This window comes from Heterodontus francisci, chromosome 29, assembly GCF_036365525.1.
Source record: "Heterodontus francisci isolate sHetFra1 chromosome 29, sHetFra1.hap1, whole genome shotgun sequence".
In the NCBI taxonomy this organism is placed as follows: domain Eukaryota; kingdom Metazoa; phylum Chordata; class Chondrichthyes; order Heterodontiformes; family Heterodontidae; genus Heterodontus; species Heterodontus francisci.
In genome coordinates this window covers 23,741,135-23,760,847 of record NC_090399.1, presented here as the reverse complement: position 1 = coordinate 23,760,847, position 19,713 = coordinate 23,741,135, and the positions used below count along the sequence as shown (strand labels likewise).

The window sequence follows — 19,713 nt, the reverse complement described above, 5'->3', positions numbered from 1 at the left end:
TTAAGTGTTTCTTAAACTCAACATCTGACCAATCGTGGGGATTTTAATCTTCGTATAGACTGGAAAAATCAAATGGGCAAAGGTAGTTTGTAAGGTGAGTTTGTAAAATGCTTTTGCGACTGCTTCCTGGAACAATATATTGTGTAGCAAACTAGGGACAAAGCTATTTTAGATCTAATATTGTGAAATGAGGTAGGTTTAATTAGTAATCTCATAGAAAAAGATCCTCTGGGGAGAAAGAGGTCATGATACAATTGAATTCCATTTTAAATTTGAAAGTGACATACTCCAGTCCCGAACAAGAACCTTAAAGCCAATTACATAGGTATGAAGGGAAGGCTGGGTAAGGTTGATTGAGTAATGAGCTAAAAGGTATGGCAGTAAATAAACAGTGGGAAGCATTGAAAGAAATTATTCAAAATGTTTAACAAAAATACATTCTGTTTATAAAAAAAAACTCAGGAAGAAGGATTCATCTGTAGGGGGTTCTCGTTCTCATTCGAAGACCCCGCAGCACTCGAGTTTGTGACACCAGAATTACAAATGTATGACTTGAACAGAATAACCAGCAAGACAAGTTTCTTCTGATAACTCACAATTACTTCATTGAATTATCCACAAAGTGGCCCAGGACCCTGTCCTGCTAGAGGCTAAACGTAGGTTAAACCCCCCTATTCCTAACTTAATTTCCTGACTTAATACTTACAATCACCCTTCGGCTGGTCTGCCAGTGGTGTTCAAAGGTCCCTTGTGAGTTGACCAAACTCTACCATCTTCCTTGACTGCCTGCAGGAACAGTACTCTGAACTCCATGTACATTTATACATTTCTTGCTGCTGGCTGGGATTTCGTCTCCAAATATGACAGTGCTCCAAACCTTTAGTTCTGATTGGCAACTTTTGTCCCCAATTCTTGATATACCTTTCTAAAATAAAAGCACTTCTGTGAAAGATGCAATCACCGCTGATCCATTTCAGGAAGGCCGGTCTTTCACAACTCTTCAATCCTTAGATTTACACAGCACTTGAACCCATCCTTCCATTATATGGTTCTTAAGGTCATCAGGCGCTAATCCCCATTTGTATGGTGGTTGCAAGACAAATATGCTTATTGCACGCTTGATTTTTAACTGGACTAATCTGACTGTTTCCACCGAAACCTTGTAACTTCAGCAGAATCTCAAACATGGAGTTAACCACATGTCCTTCCCATCCGTGGCTTACTGCTAAAGTTAAGGATAGTATTTTAAAAGAAGAGGCTATTTGCGAAGAATGGCAGCAATCCTGAAGATTGGGAGTGTTTTAGAAACCAACAAATGATGACCAAAAAGTTGATAAAAGGAGAAAAATAGAATATGTGAGTAAACTAGTCATGAAAATAAAAACAAATTGTAAGAGCTTTTAGAAGTATATAAACAGGAGGAGAGCAGCTGAAGTAAATGTTGGTGCCTTAGAGGCAGAGATAGGTATCACAAATATTTTGTGTCTATATTCACAATAGAAGACAGAAATTACATACCAGATATAGAGGATAACCTCTATGGTTACCCTCTTTTTTTTTAATAAGAGTAAGGGTGTTAAAGTAAAGTAAGTTCAAATGAAAGGTCATTGGTCTAAAGCATTAACTCTGTTTCTCTCTCTGTAGAAGGTGCCAGACCTGCTGAGTACTTCCAGCATTTTCTGTTTTTATTTAAGTAATTAATATTCGCAGAGAAAAAGTATTAGAAAACTTAAGGGGCTAAAAGCTGACAAATCCCCAGGGCATGATGGCCTACATCCTAGAGTTCTAAAAGTTGTAGCTGCAGAGATAGTGGATGCACTAGTTATGATTTTCCAAAATTCCCTATTTCTAAATAGTCCCAGCGGATTGGAACTGAGCAAATGTAACACTGTTGTTGAAGAAAGGAGGGAGAGAGAAAACAGGAAGCAATAGGCCAGTTAGCCTGACAGCAATCATCAGAAAAATGTAGAATCTATTATTAAGGAAGTGTTAACAATGTACTTAGAAAAACATTATGAACAGACAGAGTCAACATGATTTTACAAAAGGGAAAGCATGTTTGACACATTTCTTAGTGTTTTTTGAGGATGTAGCTAGTAGGGTAGATAAAAGAGAGCCAGCAGAAGTAGTATACATGTATTCCCAAAAGACATTCAATAAGGTTGACACAAAAGGTAAGATAAGGGCTTGTGTAGTTGGGTAATATATTAGCATGGATGAACAAACAGGAAGTGGAAAATAGGGATAAATGGGGCATTTTTAGGCTGGCAGGCTGCAACTAGTGGAGTAAAGCAAGGATCAGTGCTGGAGCTTCATCTATTTAAAATTGATATGAATGATTTTGATGAGGAGACCAAGAGTAAATGTATCCAGGTTTTCTGACTATACAAAGCTAGGTGGGAATGTAAGCTGTGAAGAGGATACAAAGAGGCTGCAAAGAGATATAGACAGGTTAAGTGAGTGGGCAACAAGTTGGCAAATGGAGTATAATCTCAGGAAGTGTGAGGTTATTCACTTTGATAAGAATAGAAAAGCAGAATATTTAAAAAGGCATGGAACTTTTAAATGTTGATGTTCAGAGAGACTTGGGTGTACTTGTACAAGGAACACAGGTATAGCAAGCAATTAGGAAGGCAAATGGCATGTTGGCTTCTATTGCAATGGAACTGGAGTCTTGCTACAACCTCAGGATAAAGGGTGGATCATTCGGGAATGAGATAAGGAGGAAATTCTTCATTCAAAGTTGTGAAGTTTGGAATTGTCCACCCCAGAGATTTGTGTATGTGCCATCATTCAAAGGCTGGGAGAGAGAGATTTTTGATCTCTGAGGATCAAGGGTAATGGGGAGCAGGCGGGAAAGTGGAGTTGAAGCCCAAGGTCAGCCATGATCGTATTGAATGGCGGAGCAGGTTCAACAGGCTGTATTGTCTACTGTTGCTCCTGTCTGTCATGTTCTTGTGTCAGCTTTTGATCACCTATCCTAATATCTCCTTGTAGGGCTCAGTGTCAAATTTTGTTTGACAACACTCCAGTGAAGTATTTTGGGATGTTTACCACATTAGAGGAACTTTTTAAATGCAAGTTGTTGTTACAAATGTAGCAATGATATGTAAATATTGTAGATCAAAGGCGCCCAAACTTATTGCTTATCCCTTTCCAGATCTCTCAGCTGGCCGCGTTCCCCTACCAGTAATAGGTTTAATATCTTAATCCCTTTAATGTCCAAGCATTGTCCAAAATGTACAAATTATAATAGACAAATACAACTTTTAAAATGTCTTAATAGTAATTCTCGCCATTAATATGACAGATTAAGTTGTTTATTCAAGCATAGAGACCTGTTTGGAGTGTTGAGTTTGAGTTGCAAGTTGTTTTCTACACTAAGGTGCTGACAATACTTTGATTTTATTTCATGAGTGATGAAAATCCAGCTTTACACAAATAAGTTGTAGCAAATCGTATCAAAACCTTGACAGCCCTGTCTGACAATTTGGGGAAATCTGCTCACATTTGGACCCAATATTCAGCCAGTTGTTGGAGCTCAGTCTTGAGTCCGCCATCAATTGTGATGTCCAGGGGTTTCTCTCATTCATTCTTTTGTGGCCTGGGTACTGCAGTAAAATTTGTGCAAGTGTGATGGACCCAGCTGTTTGTGTTTCCCGTTGAGGGAAAGTACTTACGTATTTGCCTTGCCAGTTCAGTGAGATTTTTTTTTTAATTCATTTATGGGTTGTAGGCGTCGCAGGCCAGCATTTATTGCCTATCCCTAATTGCCCTTGAACTGAGTGGCTTGCTAGGCCATTTCAAGGGCATGTAAGAGTCAACCACATTGCTGTGGATCTGGAGTCACATGTAGGCCAGACCAGGTAAGGACAGCAGATTTCCTTCCCTAAAGGACATTAGTGAACCAGATGGGTTTTTACAACAATCGACAATGGTTTCATGGCCATCATTAGACTAGCTTTTAATTCCAGATTTATTAGTTGAATTCAAATTCCACCTTCTGCTGTGGTGGGATTCGAACCCATGTCCCCAGAGCAATACCTGGGTCTCTGGGTTACAAGTCCAGTGACAATACCACCGCCTCCCCGTTGCTTGTCCCTTTGTTGACCCTTTTTCTCTGCAGGATACCAACTGACGTGACAGACAAAGATACACTGAAACCACAGTCTCGTATGACTTCACTTTATTAGTACTAAAATCACTTAAAGCATACAAATGCTTACAACAGTTTTATTTAGACACCAAATAAGTACAAGTCTTACTTCTTGTACAAGATACTAAACATCAACACAGAGATGATCAGTCCCTTGTCACGGTTGATCACTGAGCCTCAAGACTCGGGGTCCTGCCTTCAAGAGTTGTTCCTGGGTTCTCGCCGAGAATACCCTCCAGTGTTAACCCTAATATATTCTTTGAAGGCTCCTTGCTCAACCCATGCCTCACATGATCTTTTGCACAAATCTTCAAGCATTATCTCATCTTTGGAAAGCATTAGCCATTTAACCACCTGGACAGAAGTCCAGACTTGTTTACAATAACCACCATTCGTTCCCCTATATCTGTTCCTCTTTTATCAACACTCTAGTCTAATGGTCACATATCCCTAACCACAAGCTTCAACATGTCTGTTAGCTTACTACTTCAAGTTCTGCACTTATCTTTAGCTGTCTTAGAGCATGCTGGGTATAAAGTGTTACTTGACCAACATTTCAGGGCCTACACCTTTAATACTGTCCTGCAACTGTATTTTATTTGTTGTCAGTAATTCCAGCATGTTTGGGAAAATTTCAGTGTTGTTTTCTTCAAAGCAAGCCCAGAATTCCAACTTTTTTATTATTGACTCAGTTTTGCACTGCTTGTTGAAGATGGTTGCACTCACCCCTTGAAGTCCTAGATTTATCCCATTCAGGGAAGGGAATATGTCTGACAAATAGCACTCCCGTGAGAGTCAGGTCGTGTCATGCAAACAGTGTGAGAGTGTTAATGGGTGGTTTGTAAAGAATAAGTTGACCCTGGAGTGAAGTTCAAAGAAATGTGCAAAGACCTGGCCACATGACAGCCATCGAACATCTGTGTGGAACAATAGATTGACATGAAAGTACGTGTGCTTTTGGCAGCATGTTCTTCCCATATATACTCTAATGAACCCACATCACATTGGGAGCAACTGCTCTGATACACATCACTCTTCTACTTTGCCTATCAATCATTGACTGCTCTATTTTCATGTCATTAAATGTCTTCCAGACCTTGTTCTAGGTCTTAATAAAATTGGGCTCCCAGTTCACCTATTATCGAGGGCAACACTGTTTCCATGGTAGGATAGCTGGAGTTAATTTTTATTGTGCTGTGCACCAATAATGCCATGTTAGACGGACAGTGAGGTGCCATTTTCGCCAAGTTAACGAAGGGATAGCGGATCTCGGACAGGAACTTTTGTATATTTACGTTTAACTTGTCTCTTGCCTGAAGTTGTTGTGCCATTTTCACAAAAGTAATGGCGAGTGCCATTAGTTGCACTGTTATTTTGACAGCAGATAACATAGAACAGTACAGCACAGTACAGGCCCTTCAGCCCACGATGTTGTGCCGAACCTTTAACCTACTCTAAGATCAAACTAACTACCTACCCTTCATTCTACTATCATCCATGTACCTATCCAAGAGTCGCTTAAATGCCCCTAACGTATCTGCTTCTACGGCCACCGCTGGCAGCGCATTCCACGCACCCACCATTCTCTGTGTAAAGAACCTACCTCTGACATCTCCCCGAAACATTCCTCCAATCACCTTAAAATTATGCCCCCTGGTGCTAGCCCTTTCCACCCTGGGAAAAAGTCTCTGGCTATCCACTCTATCTATGCCTCTCATCATCTTGTACCCCTCTATCAAGTCACCTCTCATCCTTCTTCGCTCCAATGAGAAAAGCCCTAGCTCCCTCAATCTTTCTTCGTAGGACATGCCCTCCAGTCCATGCAGCATCCTGGTAAATCTCCTCTGCACCCTCTCTAAAGCTTCCACATCCTTCCTATAATGAGGCGGCCAGAACTGAACACAATATTCCAAGTGTGGTCGAACCAGGGCCTTATAGAGCTGCAGCATAACCTCGCGGCTCTTAAACTCAATCCCCCCTGTTAATGAACGCCAACACACCATACGCCTTCTTAACAACCCTATCAACTTGGGTGGCAACTTTGAGCGATCTATGGACATGGACCCCAAGATCTCTCTGTTCCTCCACACTACCAAGAATCCTGTCTTTAAGCCTGTATTCCGCATTCAAATTCGACCTTCCAAAATGAATCACTTCACACTTTTCCAGGTTGAACTCCATCTGCCACTTCTCAGCCCAGCTCTGCATCCTGTCAATGTCCCGTTGCAACCTATAACGGCCCAATGTTTTCAAGGTAGGTGCAGCAGAGAGTGTTACGTGCTTGTAGTTTAAAGCGAATTATCACTAAGTAACCATTTGTGTTTGTACAGTATGTTAAGAGTACAGGACTTCAGACAATACGGATGTATTCCTAACCAGAAAGGTAGATGGCTCATTCCCAGGCCTATTCTGACTTTGTATCATTTCAGTTAGGTCTCTTTCTTTGCTAAACACGCATTCCATGTAATATGAGAGAAATTAAAATTATGAAAGATGAGATGAGGTAGGTGGAAGCAACAAAAACAAGAAATGCTGGAATCACTCAGCAGGTCTGGCAGCATCTGTGGAAAGAGAAGCAGAGTTAACGTTTCGGGTCAGTGACCCTTCTTCGGAACCCAGGTGGAAGCAAGGTGTGTCCTATAGTTCAGCAGTCAACAGGAGGAGCCATAGATACAAAATTAAATGTAAGAGGTTGGTCACTGTGATCAAGAGAAACATCTTTGCACAGACAGCTGTGAGGCTGTTGAATTCTATTCCAGGGCTAGTGGGTAGCGCACAAAGTTCTGTCATGACAGTGGTCCTCATACGTTTATTCCAAGACAGGTGTCAGCCCAATCATTGTTCTTCATGTTGATGCAATAGTTCAAGCTAAAAATTACCAGGTATTTGGGAACAGAGTAGCAGCAATTGAAATGCAAATGTAATTAATTACTAATATAATTTATCTTAATCAATTTGCATCTCAATAAATGTTGTTGAATGTGGTCCACATCAACTGCCAAGACATCCGATCAGCCCCCCCCCCCCCCCCCCCCATAGAAAATGAGTTTACAAACCATGTATTATGTATTTCCAATACTTTTGTTTTTATTTCACCAGTAGGCATCCGTTGCATCCAGGGGCCAACGTTCAACCTTCTTGTGATGAAATCGATTGGAGCAATGATCCATAGAATTTTTTTCACTCGACTACATTGATTCATGTCAACGCTGACAGGAGTAGATCGCAGTGAGCGCCAGGAAGATTGACGCACAGGTCAGGGTATGTTGGTGTCTTTCATAGTGCAAATAATAATTATTAGATGCTTGTAGTTGCTTTCCATATGTTCGTCATTCATATCGTTTAATGTCACATCGGTGTTGAGCTTAATTTTGTCTTAACTGGGGGACTTGTTGGGTCAATTCAGAGTCAAACAGTGGAGTCAGATATAGGCCAGGCTGGGTAAGGACGTCATGATTTCCTTCCTGTAAGGGCATTAGTGAACCAGTCAGGTTTATACAATAATCTGCAAGTTTCATGGTCACTTTTACTGATACCAACTTTTTGTTTCTAGCTTTTTAAAATGGATTCATGGTGGAAATTGAATTTAAACCACTATTCCCCATATAATAAAAGCAAAATACTGCGGATGCTGGAAATCTGAAATAAAAACAAGAAATGCTGGAACCACTCAGGTCTGGCAGCATCTGTGGAAAGAGAAGCAGAGTTAACGTTTCGGGTCAGTGACCCTTCTTCGGAACTGGCAAATATTAGAAACGTCACAGCCATGTGTCCGGACCATTTCCTGCACCTCTACCCTCACCCCTTCCCCTCCCTCCCAGAACCGTGACAGGGTTCCCCTTGTCCTCGCTTTCCACCCCATCAGCCTCCATATCCAAAGGATCATCCTCCGCCATTTCCGCTACCTCCAGCGTGATGCCACGACCAAACGCATCTTCCCCTCCCTTCCGCTGTCAGAATTCCCTCCGCGACACCCTGGTCCACTCCTCCATTGCCCCCACCACCTCGTCCCCGTCCCATGGCACCTTCCCCTGCAATCGTAGGAGGTGTAATACCTGCCCATTTACCTCCTCTCTCCTCACCTATCCCAGGCCCCAAACACTCCTTTCAGGTGAAGCAGCGATTTACTTGTACTTCTTTCAATGTAGTATACTGTATTCGCTGCTCACAATGTGGTCTCCTCTACATTGGGGAGACCAAGCGCAGACTGGGTGACCGCTTTGCGGAACATCTCCGCTCAGTCCACAAGCAGGACCCTGAGCTTCCGGTTGCTTGCCATTTCAACACTGCCCCTTGCTCTCATGCTCACATCTCTGTCCTGGGATTGCTGCAGTGTTCCAGTGAACATCAACGCAAGCTCGAGGAACAGCATCTCATTTACCGATTAGGAACATTACAGCCTGCCGGACTGAACATTGAGTTCAATAATTTCAGAGCATGACGGGCCCCCCATTTTACTTTCATTTTTAGTTTTTTTTCTTTCTTACATTTTTTACAATTTTAAAAAAAAGTTTATTTCATTTCTTAGTTTGTTCAGTTTGCTTACCCACTGTTTTTTTCATGTTTGTACTTGCTGCTGTTTAATGTTCAGTCCGTTAACACCCTATCTGTACTAATGCTTTGTCTTATAACACACCATTAATGTAATTGTTTGCCTTTGCTCCATGACCTTTTGGTCAGCTATGTGGCCTTGTCCAATCTACACCTTCTCCTTTGTTATCTCTTGCCCCACCCCTGCCTCACTTGCTTATAACCTGTGACATTTCTAATATTTGTCAGTTCCGAAGAAGGGTCACTGACCCGAAACGGTAACTCTGCTTCTCTTTCCACAGATGCTGCCAGACCTGCTGAGTGGTTCCAGCATTTCTTGTTTTTATTCCCCATGTAATGTTGTGACCAGTGGTAATGTCTGGCTTGTGTTTGAAGGGTTTAATCACCGGAAGTCTGGAAATTACTGGCTGAGATATGAAAGTTGCTGATATTCACACTGTTTTTTTTTTCATTCTTTCATGGAATGTGAGTATCACAGATGAGGCCAGCATTTGTTGCCCATTCCTAATTGCCATTGAGAAGATCGTGGTGAGCTGCCTTCTTGGACCACTGCAGTCCATCTGGCTTGGATACACTCACAGTGCATAACAGAATTTTGATTCAATGACAGTGAATGAATGGCGATAGATTTCCAAGTCAGGATGGTGTATGGCTTGGAGAGGAACTTGCAAATTATGGTGTTCCCATGCATCATCTGCCATTGTTCTTCTAGATGGAAGCGGTCACAGGTTTGGAAGGTGCAGTTGAAGGAGTTGTGGTGAATTGGACTAGTCTGTGAGTCAGCTCTCCCAATTTTGGCGCAAGACCCCAGATGTTAGTGAGGAGGGCTTTGCAGGGCTGACAGGACGGGGTATGCAATTGTCGTTTCTCGTACTTAGGTTGATACCGGTGTTCTGTCCGTTTTTTTTCAACTTTTGTGTAGCGGTTTCATACAACTGAATGGCTTGCTAGGTTACTTCAGAGGACAGTTAAGCGTCAACCACTTTGCTGTGGGTCTGGAGTCATTTGTAGGCTGGACAGGTAAGGATAGCAGATTTCATTCCCTAAAGGACATTAGTGAAGCAGATGGTTTTTTACAACAATTGATAGTAACTTCATGGTCACCATTTACTGAGACTAGCCTCCAATTCCAACTTGGCTTGCATTCGCTGGAATAAAGATGATTAAGGGGTGATTTGATTAAGGTTTTTAACTATTTTTTAAGTAATTGATGGGGCAGAGAGAATTTATTTCTGCTGTGTGGATGTCTCAGAGAAGAGGTCACAACTTTAAAATCAGAGCCAGGCCAGTCAGGAGAGATTGCTGGTGAATTGAATAACCAGGGCAATAGATAGAGTTGTAAAATAATGAATGGAGGTTGGGGGTGGGGGGGGTGGTTGTTCAGGAAAGAAATTTAAAAGCAGTAGGAGAAATGTCAAAGCTGTAGAACTGAGTAGCATGTTGGGTAAAAATAAGCAGTGTGTGTCAGGAAGGGACAAGGAGCATAACAAAAGTAATAGGGCATTAGATACTAAGATGACACCAAAGAAAAGTAGAACAGAGTTAAAGCTAAAGGCACTATATCTGCATAGCATTCACAACAAAATAGATGAATTAATAGCACGGATAGAAATAAATGGGTTTGATCGAATAGCCATTACGGAGTCATGGTTGCAAAGTGACCAGGGTTGGGACCTAAAAATTCCAGAATACTTTTCAAAGAGATAGGCAAAGTAGAAATAGAGGGTGGGGAGGCGTGGGCAAGAGGAAAGTAGCTCTGCTAATTAAGGATGGGAGAAAGACAGTAGAGAAAAAGGATCTTAGCTCAGAAAATCAAAATGTGGAATCATTTTGGGTTCCAGCTAAGAAATATTAATGGGAATAACCTCAGTGGTGGAGAAGGTTCTGGAAATGATCATTTGGGACAAAATTAATAGTCACTTAGACAAATAAGGGTTATTTAAGGAACGGCAGCAAGGATTTGTTGAGGGCAAATCGTGTTTAACAAACTTGCTGGAGTTTTATGATGAGGTAACAGGCAGGGTTGATGTGGGTAATGCTGTTGATGTGGTGTGCATGGACTTCCAAAAGGCATTTGATAATGTGCCACACAACAGACTTGTGAGCAAAGTTAGAGCTCATGGAATAAAAGGGACAGTAATAACAGGGGAACAAAATTGTGGTTAATGGTTGTTTTTCAGATTGAGGAAGGTTTATTGTGGAGTTCTCCAGGGGTCAGTGTTAGGACCCCTGTTCTTCTTGATATATAGTAACGATCTAGACCTTGTAGTGCAGGGCACAATTTCTAAATTTATGGATGATACAAAACTGGGAAGTATTGTGAACCGTGAGGAGGGTAGTGTAGAACTTAATAAGGGCATGGACAGAATAGTGGAATGGGCGGTCAAGTGGCAGGTGAAATTTAATGTAGAGAAATGTGAGGTGATTCATTTTGGTAGAAAGAACATGGAGGGACAATATCAATAAAGGATACAGTTCTAAAGAGGGTACAGGAGCAGAGTTATGTGCATAACTTACTGAAGATGGCAGGACAGGTTGAGAGAGCAGTTAATAAAGACATTTTTTATTCATTCATGGGATGTGGGCATCACTGGGAATACCAGCATTTGTTGCCCATCTCTAGTTGCCTTTGACTTGCGAGGCCATTTCAGAGGGCAGTTAAGAGTCAACCACATTACTGTGGGCCTGGAATCACACATCGGGCAGACCAGGTGAGGATGATGGATTTTCTTCCCGAAAGGAACCAGATGGGTTTTAAGGACAGTCGATGATAGTTGCATAGCACCATTACTGAGACTAGCTCTCCAATTGCAGATTTTTAGCAATTAATTGAAATTAAATTCCACCCGCATTAGCCTGGACCTTTGGAGTACTAGTTCAGTGACATTACCACTCTGTCACCGTCTCCCTGCTAGCATCGTAGGCTTAATCAATAGGGACGTAGAGGACAAAAGCAAGGAAGTTATGTCAAACTTGTATGAAACACTGGTTTGGCCTCAACTGGAGTATTCTGTCCAGTTCTGGACACACTTAAAGAAGGATGTCAAGGAGAGGGTGCAAAAAAGATTCATGAGAATGGTTCCAGGAATGAGGAACTTCAGTTATGTACATAGACTGGAGAATTTGGTACTGTTTTCCTTGGAGAAGAGAAGGTTGAGAGGAGATTTGCTGGAGGTACTCAAAATCATGAGGGGTCTGGACAGAATAGATAGAGAGAAACTGTTCCAATTGCAACATGCAGAAAAGCTTATTCACAAATGAGTGATTACAATCTTGAATGCACTGCCTGAGAGTGTGGTGGAGGCAGTTCAATTAAGGCAGTCAAGAGGTAATTGGATTATTATCTGAAAAGGAAGAATGTGCAGGGCTACGAGAGAAGGTACGCGAGTGGTACCAGGTGAATTGCTGCTTCAGAGAACCAGCACAGACACGACGGTCCGAATTGCCTCTTTCTGTGCTGTAACCATTCTATGATTCTATAAATAGTATATAGGCCCTCTTAACTGTAGTTGTAATATTGGACAGATTATAAATCAAGAAATTAAAGCACATGTAATAAGGGTCATACAGTAATTATGGATTTTAATCTTCATTTAGACCGGCCAAAACAAATTGGCAACATTATTAGCTTATCCCGGTAATTTGATACTATCTTTAACTTCTGTTAGCCACAATTGGAACACATTTCCCATGAAGTTATTATTCCTTAAGGGGACATATGATGTTGAGGATGATTTCATGAAAAGTATTCAAAAAGTTTTCTAGATCAATATGTTGAGGAACCAACGAGGGAACAACTATTTTAGATGTTGTATTGTACAGTCATCATCATCATCTCATTGGCCTCCTTGTCTCGAGAGACAATGGGTAAGCGCCTGGAGGTGGTCAGTGGTTTGTGAAGCAGCACCTGGAGTGGCTATAAAGGCCAATTCTAGAGTGGCAGACTCTTCCACAGGTGCTGCAGATAAAATTGGTTGACAGGGCTGTTACGCTGTTGGCTCTCTCCTTGTGCTTGTGACTTTTTTTCCTGCCAACTGCTAAGTCTCTTCGACTCGCCACGCTTTAGCCCCGCCTTTATGGTTGCCCGCCAGCTCTGGCGATCGCTGGCAACTGACTCCCACGACTTGTGATCAATGTCACAGGACTTCATGTCGCATTTACAGACGTCTTTAAAGCGGAGACAAGGACGGCTGGTGGGTCTGATACCAGTGACGAGCTCGCTGTACAATGTGTCCTTGGGGATCCTGCCATCTTCCATGCGGCTCACATGGCCAAGCCATCTCAGGCGCCGCTGGCTTAGTAGGGTGTATATGCTGGGGATGTTGGCCGCCTTGAGGACTTCAGTGTTGGAGATACGGTCCTGCCACCTGATGCCAAGGATTCTCCGGGGGCAGCGAAGATGGAATGAATTGAGACGTTGCTCTTGGCTGACGTACGTTGTCCAGGCCTCGCTGCCGTAGAGCAAGGTACTGAGGACACAGGCTTGATACACTTAGACTTTTGTGTTTTGTGTCAGTGCGCCATTTTCCTACACTCTCTTGGCCAGTCTGGACATTGTACAGTGAGAAGTAATCAATAACCTTGTAGTAAAGGAGCCTCTGGGGAAGAGTGCTCATAATATGATGGGATTTTTCATTGAGTTTGAGAGGGATGTAGTTAAGTCCGAAACTGGGCCTTAAATCTGAACAAAGTGAACAATGAAGCTATGAGGGGCGGGTTAGCTGAGGTAGATTGGGAAATCAGATTAAAAGGCAGGTAAGAACAAATAGGAGCAGGAGAAGGCCATTCAGCCCTTCGATCCTGCTCTGCCATTCACTATGATTATATCTGATCTAGATAAGCAATGGCAAACATTTCAAGAGTTAATATATAATTCCCACTGGATACATACTACCCGAAGGAATAAAAAGTCTACCGGAAAAGTGGTCCAACTCTGGTTAATAAGAGAAGTTGAAGATAGTATTAGATGAAAGAAAGAGACTTGTAGGGCTGGATTTTTGCTGCTGTGGCGAGCTTCAAAAAAAGTGGGGCGCACGCACAAGATGTGCACTGCTGAGCCGCTGCAGTATTTCGTGTGGCGGCTCATTTACATGGAGAGGGTAGACCACTCTGGTGGGGGGAGGGGAGGTGGTGGTGTGCTGCAGGCGCTCTGGCAGTGGTGTCCGGCGCCACCGCACAGGCACGACGCCATTTTCTGAGGGCTTCAAGCCCTTACAGGTATTTGTAATTTTAACGAGGAATGGATGGTACATTGATTTAAAAAATTTAATAAAAGGTCCAAGCCCCTCTCCCACCTCTGTGACCAAACAATTCATTATTTCCCTGTTCTCCCAAAAAAACCTTTCTTCCCATCCCGAACTTTCACCCCCAAACTGTATTGCCTTTGCGCTTCAGCCCCTTCCCACTATCTTCTCAACCAATAATAAGAGTTTTCGCTGCTTTGCCCCCCCGCCCCGCGCCCTGAAAACTTCACCATCTCCCTCCTCTCCGCTAGTGTTCTGCCTCGGATCTCCGAACAGAGATCCGAAGGTGTGGGACTTCCGGCAACTGGCCGGGATATTCTCGCGTGGGGTGGCTGTCGTGCAAAGGTGAGTAATAATTCAGTGATTAGCATTTATTTAAATATTAAGATTAAGGTTCCGGCACTGAGCGGTGGGAGGGCCCCCACGCGGCATCGTCGCCGCCAGTAAAATGGGGCGGGGCCTTCCCAGCATCGAGGTCCGTGGCGGGCTTCGATGCCGCGAGTATTTCCCAGCCCCCACCACCCCCCTACGACCCCTGACATCGGGCTGGTAAAATCCAGCCATAATGTTGCCAAAAAGGGTAGTAAGCCTGAGGTTTGGGAGGATTTTAGCATTCAGCAAAGGATTCCCAAGAAATTGATGAAGTAAAAGCGAATATGAGAGTAAGTTAACAGACATAGAAACAGATTGTAAAAGCTTCTATAGGTACGTTAAAAGGAAGAGATTAGCAAAACCAATGAAAATATCTAATAAACTGAAGTTATTAAAAAATTAGAACAATTTAAAAAGGGCTGTTACATTTGCTTTCAACAAGATGGAGGACAAGTCACATGACCCGTACCATCTCCTGCACTAAAATACATCCATGTCCACAAGAACTGAAACCAATTAACCCCGTCTGCTTTGAAATGAGACAGCCTATCATACATGGATGTGAGCTATACATAAAATGAGCCACAACAAAGGCACTCCCAAACTTCAAATCTCCAGCGAGCCTTACCACAGTAGAGTGTGAACAGCCCTTATCAAAATGGGGCCATCAGAAGCTCTTGTACAGCTCATCAAGCACTAAAAGCTAAAGTCACATGGACAAAACTAACACAATGAGTTTACCCTTTCAAGGTTATAGTTTTGGAGAACAAAGAGGTCTTTCCAGTTCAGGATATCAATCATCAAGATCAGTCTGAGTTCTCCAGCCCCACAGTCAAGATGCAAAGCCATTCTGAATCCAGTAGAGGACTGGGAGAGAGAGAGAGAGAGATCAGTTCCAGCTAACACAGTTGAACCCTGCTGAGGCAAGTTGCCAACTAACTGCAGCAGGGAAATTATGAGAGTGCCTTTTGAACAACTCTTCCATCTGAGAACTGAACTATGAAATAACTGCACCGTCTTCAAAGTGAAGTGGACTGCCAGAAGACTTCAGAAACTCAGCAAATACAAGACAACCAGCAAACAGACCTGGAACTTTAAAACTCACCATTTGAGGGGATCCCACTTTTCTTGAAAACAGCAGGCTTTTACCTTTGAACTCTTAACAGCTTTTACCCTTTATCTTCTGTCTAATTTTTTTTGAGTGTGCATGTGTGAATGAATGCATGCATAGGTGTTCATCTGTTTTAAACCTAGGAGAAAACCTGCCAGTGTCTATTCGGCAAAAAAAACACGGGCTGAAACACTAGCTTGACAAAAACACAATCTGTGGTCAATTGGGAGGTGAATGGTGGAAACCAGCCACACCATCACCCACCTTCCATAACAGGAGTTAAAAAAGATGTAGCACAAACCTCCCACAGTGCTGTGACAGGGCTTTCCGAGATCAATGCTCCCCGTCTCCTCACGAACAGGGTTCCTCACTCTACAGTTGTAAATTGTGCTGGTATGGTGTAGATTTATGGAAACTCCCAGTTTCCTCCCATTGTCGGTCACACTGTGTGACCACCTCTCCTGCTCTCGACCAGCTGCAGATCAGGTCACTGCCGCTTTCCACTGAACAGCTTAGGGTAACATTACAAATCCCATCAGAGGAGACATTGCTGATCAGTATTCTTGGGTTTGATACACGTTCTGAAAATGAATGAAATTTTGTTCGAGCGGATGGAATGGCTCATATTTGAGATGAACAGATTTTTAAAATTTTGCTTCAAATAAGATTTACATATATCCGTTGCGCCTCTCCGAAACATCTCAAAGCACTTAAAAAATATTAACAATGCCAGACAGGAAAAGACCTTCTGGTCCATCCAGCCATTCCACATAATGATACCTTATGTGTGTATACATCCTCCATTTCACCCAAAGCCAGGTGATCTCCTGAGAGAGGTGAAAAGTAGATAAAAATCCTGGCCAATTTCGGAGAAAATCTTGGAGATTCCTGTTGGACCCCTGAAGCAATAACAATCTCAAGTCTAGTCACTTATTTTGCAGGTTAGCACTGCAGCTCACCTGCATTCAGCAGGAGCCCACAAATGAGATCAGTGATTCATTAATCTGATTTTAGTAATGTTGGTTTAAGGAGGAATATTGGCTCGGATATCACGGGAGCACTTTGCTTTTCCTCAAATAATTCAGTATGATCTTCAACATCCACCTGAATATCAGATCAAGCCGGCAGGGCCCGAGTTTATATCTAATTAAGCAATACAGTGGTGAAGTAATCGTCATGCTCCCCATCTGTCTTGACTGCTAATTCATATCATGTGGATGGGTGGGGTTTTTGTTCAGTAAACAGGAACTTACAATCACTCTCTAGTTGCACTATTTAGAAAGAAAAAAAAGGATTGACTAATCTGGCAGTCGATCAAACTAAGATATAGATAGACTCAATAATGCTGTCAGTGTTTCCTCCTGTGAATATCCTATAACCAGCCTGGGAGTTGTATTGTTAGTGATTTTTAATACCAATTGTTAATCATAAAAGTTATTAATAATCGGTTTAAATAATTACAAATTGACTTTACTTTCATTCCTCACTGACATTCCCATTTTCTGAAACTTCTACTCTCTCAATTCATGGAGAAGGGCAATGATCTGACAGAAGGTTTCAGTATGTCACTGAACAGGTGATTACCGTAAACTCAGTTCCACTGCTGCTTCGTGCACCTTGTGCTCTGATCTTGCATTGACTTCATACAGATTCTGTTCACCTTTTATCACGGCCAGTGTTTCCAGGCTGTAGTCGTTGAGGTTCAACCTGACCCTCTTTCCCAGCTCATTGTTACAGTCTGCTGGGTTGTTTTGGGTTTTTGTACACATTTGAATCTTTCTCCCAGTGGATAGGTTTCTGAAGTCCCAAGTAATTAACAAAGGTTCTGCTGCTGTTATATTTGCAGGTAAAGTAACTGACTGTCCCAGAGTCCCATTCACCAGGCGGTGAGAGACCGGATTCCCATCAGCCTGTTCCAGACCTGGAACAGAAACCATCAAACTGTTGGTATGGTTCTGGGGAGTGTATGATTACAGTCCATATTCTTGGTCTTGTACATTGCAGTGCAATGAGTCTGAGGTTTCCACACTAACCTCTCGTTACAGCTCTAGTGTGCAACGTTCTTACTTTAAATGAACTTTTTCACCTACTCTTGATTGTAAACTGACATTTTCTTACCTGAGTCAGTGATGAGCAGGAACAATATTAACCAGGTGGTGCAGTGATCTGTGAGGGAATGCAAGTAGAATAAGAACATATTCTAGGAGAGAAACAACATTAACTCATCAGTGAGCGATCAGAGGAAGGGACTGAAACCACGGGACTCCCCAAGTCTGATGCACATCCTGAGTGTGAAGAAATCAAGCAAAAAACTTGAAAATTAATCACATTTAATATACAGGATAGAAAGGATTTAGTAGTTGTAGTTCAGCTTATTAGTGCAGAGCACTATGGTAGCGCATTTCCTCTAATTTAGTGTTTGAATAGTGTGTGGTGTTAGAACCCGATAGGCCATGTATATTGACTGCCCATTCGTAACCAGGGATAGGGATGGTTGGGAATACCGATTAGAAACTTGCAGGGCAGTAGCTTAGCATTTTCTGTCCAATGTCAGCTCTCAATATTATAAGTTGTGTTGTCCACCCTTCCTGGGAGCTCCTAATCATTGCAATAATCCCTTGTTCCTCAGCAGGGTAATTGTGCATTCCCCTTTGAGAAGAAGATGGTCTGTACAGTTGAATTGGTGCATATGTTACTGTCTGACCTGTTTTTGCCAAAATTGCTGCGTTAGGTAGTATTTCATGGTCACTGAACCAGGCTTCTTGAAAAGTCGAGAAGGTGGTAACCTAACCTGCTGTTGGAAAATTGAGGGATCAAAGGGTGCAACACTGGTTTTACACTCCACCCGATTTTAATCTCCATTGCAGTCAGTGGAGGGTGATTTGAATGGGGTGTGAAACCAGCATATTATATGATCCCTTGGGATCGCACCCAATGAATTAGGTGAAAATTACCCCAATGAATCTCTGATCTCTCATTGCAGTTCCAGTATGTAACATGCTCACTTTAAATGTACTTTTCCACCTACTCTTGTTTTGTAAACCGACATCATCTTATCTGGGTCAGTGTTGAACAGGAGCAATGTTAACCAGGAGGTGCGCTACTCTCTGAGGGAAAGTGCAGAATAAGAGTGTATTCCAGGAGAGAGGTAGCATTTACTCATCAGAGAGAGATCAGAGGAAGGGACTGAGAAACCACTGGTCTCCTGTAGTCTGATTCACATCCTGTGTGTGAAGAAATCAAACAAAGATGAAAATTAATCGCATTTAATATACAGGATAGAAAGGGTTTAGTGTAATGCAATTGGTTGTAGTTCCGTTTATTCGTGCAGAGTACCGTATTGGCGCATTTCCTCCAATTTACTGTTCGATTAGTGTGTGGTTTTGGAACAGATAGGCCAGTCCATGAGTATTGACAATGGGAGTGATGGTTGGGAGCACCATTCAGAAACTTACAGGGCAGTAACTCAGCATTTTCTGTCCCTACTAGTTCTCATAATATTATGTGTTGTGTTGCCCACCCTTCCTGAGAGCCCCCAATCATTGCAGTATCCCGTGTTCCACAGCAGGGAGAATTCCCCTTTGAGAAGAAGCTATCCTGTATAGTTGAATTGGTGCACATGTTACTGTCTGACCAGTTTTTGCAAATTGCTGTGTTAGGTATTATTTATTCGTTACTGAGCTGATATCCTTGAAAAGCCAGGAGGTGGTAACCTAACCTGCTGTTGGGAAATTGACGGATCAAGGGGTGCAACACTGTTCCGCACTGCACTTGATTTTACATGATCCCTTGGAATCCCTCCCAGTGAATTAGGTGAAAATTACCCCCAAGGTCTCCGTTCATCAGTGATGAACTTGACCCAAAGCGGAAAGTATTCTCAATTGATTGAAACAGAGAAAGAGTAAAAGGTCTTACCTAATGGCTTCAAGATTATGAGGGGTGCTGCTGTGTTGGAAGATGATCAGAGATAGAGAGATTCTGGCTTACCAAACAGGGTGAGATCTGAAATCATTCTGAACAGAAACCTTTAGGACTCTGATCAGAGCCAATACTGCATCCTTTGGCTGTTGAGTGGTTTAACTGCAAGTCTGTCACAGCCCATCTGGACTGTGTTTATCTCAGTGTACTTCATAACTTTTTTCTCCACTGACCAGCAACAGATCAGTGGTTTGAAGCTGGTCATTTCCTGCAGCTTGTGCTAATATGAAATGAGAAGCCACAGGCAAGCTATTGGTAATTGTTACAAATAAGTATCCAATGTAGCTCAGCAGCATGATCTT

General features: G+C 42.5%; 1 protein-coding gene and 1 pseudogene across 4 annotated transcripts in view; one reads left to right on the top strand and one right to left on the bottom strand.

The window, feature by feature from the left end:
- The window catches only part of LOC137346196 (RNA-binding protein 4B-like), a 191,325-nt gene that overhangs the window by 98,987 nt on the left and 72,625 nt on the right, over positions 1-19,713 (top strand). For 3 of the 4 annotated variants that reach the window (XR_010968679.1, XR_010968680.1, XR_010968678.1), the window contains exon 3: positions 7,256-7,417. The gene's annotated coding sequence lies outside the window, so the exon portion shown is untranslated. The remainder of the gene's footprint in view (positions 1-7,255; positions 7,418-19,713) is intronic. The other variant, XR_010968681.1, reaches the window with a different exon arrangement.
- On the bottom strand, positions 9,416-19,394 carry LOC137345724 (SLAM family member 9-like; annotated as a pseudogene).